This window comes from Oncorhynchus kisutch, linkage group LG26, assembly GCF_002021735.2.
Source record: "Oncorhynchus kisutch isolate 150728-3 linkage group LG26, Okis_V2, whole genome shotgun sequence".
Taxonomy (NCBI): domain Eukaryota; kingdom Metazoa; phylum Chordata; class Actinopteri; order Salmoniformes; family Salmonidae; genus Oncorhynchus; species Oncorhynchus kisutch.
In genome coordinates, this window is record NC_034199.2 from 22,823,683 (window position 1) to 22,827,908 (window position 4,226).

At 47.9% G+C, this 4,226-nt stretch overlaps 1 pseudogene; it reads right to left on the minus strand.

The window, feature by feature from the left end:
• The window catches only part of LOC109885933 (BCL-6 corepressor-like), a 63,175-nt pseudogene that overhangs the window by 7,719 nt on the left and 51,230 nt on the right, over nucleotides 1-4,226 (minus strand).

Here is a 4,226-nt window from a genome sequence, read left to right on the forward strand (position 1 = left end):
TCCAGTACCTTCCTCTATATCATCTCTCTGTCTATCATTCTAAACCTCTCTCCAGTACCTTCCTCTATATCATCTCTCTGTCTATCATTCTAAACCTCTCCAGTACCTTCCTCTATATCATCTCTCTGTCTATCATTCTAAACCTCTCTCCAGTACCTTCCTCTATATCATCTCTCTGTATATCATTCTAAACCTCTCTCCAGTACCTTCCTCTATATCATCTCTCTGTATATCATTCTAAACCTCTCTCCAGTACCTTCCTCTATATCATCTCTCTGTATAACACACTCACTATGAGTTTCTCTTTACCCTATTCTCTATCTCTTCTGCCTCACTCTGCCTCTTCCTCTCCCGTTCTCTCCTTCTCTCACAAGGTCGGCTGTCTGTCTCAGAGGTAATTGGGTAATTGGGTTTTACTTGTTTGGGGTCTTTGTGTGTAGTTCCTTTTCTTCCTCCATGTGTATGTAGCACTGAGAGCCCATTTGTGTCACACACACACACACACACACACACACACACACACACACACACACACACACACACACACACACACACACACACACACACACTATTTCTAGTCTCTAGAGTGAGTGTGCTCTCTGAGAAGCCCATTTCCGCACGTACACTGAGCAAACAGAGCGGATGTTGCTAAGTTACCAGATAGGCGAGCAAGCACGCACTCTGGCCAACCGAATCCCCTCACACAGGTGGTCTGGGGGTGGGGAGGAAGAAGGGACTGTTTTCAGCATGTCTGTATGTGTGTGTTTGTGAGAAAGAAAGAGAGAAAGATAGAAAAAGAGAGGGAGTGGGAACGTAAATGGTGAATAGATTTTGGGCTACGGAGTATGAGGGCTATAACGTGGTATATAAGTAGTATATGAAGGGTTATAACGTGGTATATAAGTAGTATATGAAGGGTTATAATGTGGTATATAAGTAGTATATGAGGGCTATAACGTGGTATATAAGTAGTATATGAAGGGTTATAACGTGGTATATAAGTAGTATATGAAGGGTTATAATGTGGTATATAAGTAGTATATGAAGGGTTATAATGTGGTATAGAAGCAGGATATGAAGGGTTATAACGTGGTATATAAGTAGTATATGAGGACTATAATGTGGTATAGAAGCAGTATATGAAGGGTTATAATGTGGTATAGAAGTAGTATATGAAGGGTTATAACGTGGTATATAAGTAGTATATGAGGACTATAATGTGGTATAGAAGCAGTATATGAAGGGTTATAATGTGGTATATAAGTAGGATATGAAGGGTTATAACGTGGTATATAAGTAGTATATGAGGACTATAATGTGGTATAGAAGCAGTATGTGAAGGGTTATAATGTGGTATAGAAGCAGGATATGAAGGGTTATAATGTGGTATAGAAACAGGATATGAAGGGTTATAATGTGGTATAGAAGTAGTATATGAAGGGTTATAACGTGGTATATAAGTAGTATATGAGGACTATAATGTGGTATAGAAGCAGTATATGAAGGGTTATAATGTGGTATAGAAGCAGGATATGAAGGGTTATAATGTGGTATAGAAGCAGGATATGAAGGGTTATAATGTGGTATAGAAGCAGGATATGAGGGGTATTTGAAGGGTATAGCAGGGATAAAGTAGTTAGTGACTGACCAGTGAGGAATCGCTCCATGCTGTCGCTGTGGGTCATCTTGAGCAGACCGCGGCCGGAGTAGGTGGCTAGAGTAGGGTCAGCCCCGTAGGACAGCAACACACGCACTACGTCCAGATGGTCATTCTCCACCGCGTCATGCAGAGGCCTGGACACACACACACACACACACACACATGAAAATCATTTTCAAGGAAAAACGCATTATGAGATACACATTGTGTGTGTGTGTGAGTGCATTTCTGCATATTAGTGTGTGTGTGTACACGGCTTTATGTGTGTGCGCGTGTGTGTTTGCATCTGTGTGTGTAATGTATACAACACTGTGAATGTACCTGGTGCCATCCTGTGCGCTGCAGTTGATGTCGGCCCCGTGCTCCAGCAGGTGTATGACTATAGAGATCCAGCCGCGGGCGCAGGCCTCGTGGAGGGCACAGTAGCCTGCGTAGTCCCTGTGGTTCACTTCACACACACGGTTCTCCACACAGTACAGCACCACCTCCTGCAGGGGACAGAGGGAGGGAGACACAGATGAGTGTGTGTTTACACCACAAACAACTGGACACACACATGCACACAGCCACACTGCATACAGCCACACAGCCACACTGCACACAGCCACACTGCACACAGCCACACTGCATACAGCCACAGTGCACACAGCCACACTGCATACAGCCATACTGCACACAGCCACACTGCACACAGCCACACTGCATACAGCCACACTGCATACAGCCACACTGCATACAGCCACACTGCACACAGCCAGACTGCATACAGCCACACTGCACACAGCCACACTGCACACAGCCACACTGCATACCGCCACACTGCATACAGCCACACTGCACACAGCCACACTGCACACAGCCACACTGCATACAGCCACACTGCACACAGCCACACTGCATACAGCCACACTGCACACAGCCACACTGCACACAGCCACACTGCACACAGCCACACTGTGTGCACACACACATACAACAGCACAGGAAGAATCCAAATGCAGAATCGGGACAACAACAATGACTCAGATAGAGCTAGTCTGTCAAACTCTGTCTGTCTGTCGTTCAACTATGACCAAAGTTGGAACACACTGTTGTAGAGCTTATGGCTGGAATCAGAACACACACAGATAGAGTGTATTGGGGGAAAACTGTTCAAACCATTCAGGAGTTGGAACCAATTATGTGGTTCTGACAATGAGAGACAGAACACAGAGAGGGTTGGGCTGGGTTCAGTTTGGTGTTTGTCATCTCTTGTTACTAAACAACCTGAGAGAGCTAACACATTGAGGCTTTAAATGGACCTCGCTAGCGATGTGTGGAAACTGAAGTCTGATTTCACAGCTTTGTTCTGGTAGTGTAGGGGTTATGTGTCTATATGGTGGTGCTCATTTAAATAGAGAGCATTGGCACACGCACACAATCGCACACACACCCACACACACACACTCATCTAAACCTAGAAAACGGTTCCAAACTTCCATTTCTATGCTAATTCTGGACAGCCGTCGACTGCAAGTGTTTATCATACACTTTCTCTCGGAGAGCAGGAGAGGAAGGGAGGAGAGAAGGAGGGGGGAGGGTAGTGGAGATGTAACAGGAGGAGTGGAAGAGAGGAGAGGAGGGGGGGGGGGTAGAGGAGATGTAACAGGAGGAGAGGAAGGGAGGAGAGAAGGAGGGGGAGGGTAGTGGAGATGTAACAGGAGGAGAGGAAGAGAGGAGAGGAGGAGGGGGGGGGGTAGAGGAGATGTAACAGGAGGAGAGGAAGGGAGGAGAGAAGGAGGGGGAGGGTAGTGGAGATGTAACAGGAGGAGTGGAAGAGAGGAGAGGAGGAGGGGGGGGTAGAGTAGATGTAACAGGACGAGAGGAAGGGAGGAGGGGGGGGGAGTAGAGGAGATGTAACAGGAGGAGTAGAGGAGAGGAGGAGAGTAGGAGGGGGGGAGTAGAGGAGATGTAACAGGAGGAGAGGAAGGGAGGAGAGAAGGAGGGGGGAGGTAGTGGTAGATGTAACAGGAGGAGTGGAAGAGAGGAGAGGAGGAGGGAGGGGGAGAGTAGAGGAGATGTAACAGGAGGAAGTAGAGGATATGTAACCAGGGAGGAGGAGAGGAGAGGAGTAGAGGATGATGGAAAAAGGAGAGTAGAGGAGAGGAGGAGAGGAGGAGAGGAGGGGGAAGAGGAGGAGAGTAGAGGATGATGGAACAGGAGGAGTAGAGGAGAGGAGAGGAGCAGGAGGGGGAGGGGTAGAGTAGAGGAGAGGGGATGTATTTGTAAAAGGAGGAGCAGTAGAGGAAGAGGACCGAGGAGGAGGGGGGGAGGTGAGGAGAGTGTAACAGGAGGGAAGAGTAGAGGAGAGGAGTGAGGAGAGGAGAGGAGGAGGGGGGAGAGGAGAGGAGATGTAACAGGAGGTGTAGGGACGGGAGAGGAGTAGTAGAGGAAGAGGGAGAGGTAGGAGGGGGGAGAGTAGGGAGGGGTGGGATGTAGAAGTAGAGGAGAGGAGGGGGGGGAAGTAAGGAGGAGAGGAGAGGAGGAGAGGGGAGAGTAGAGGAGAAGAGGAGGGGGGAGAGTAGAG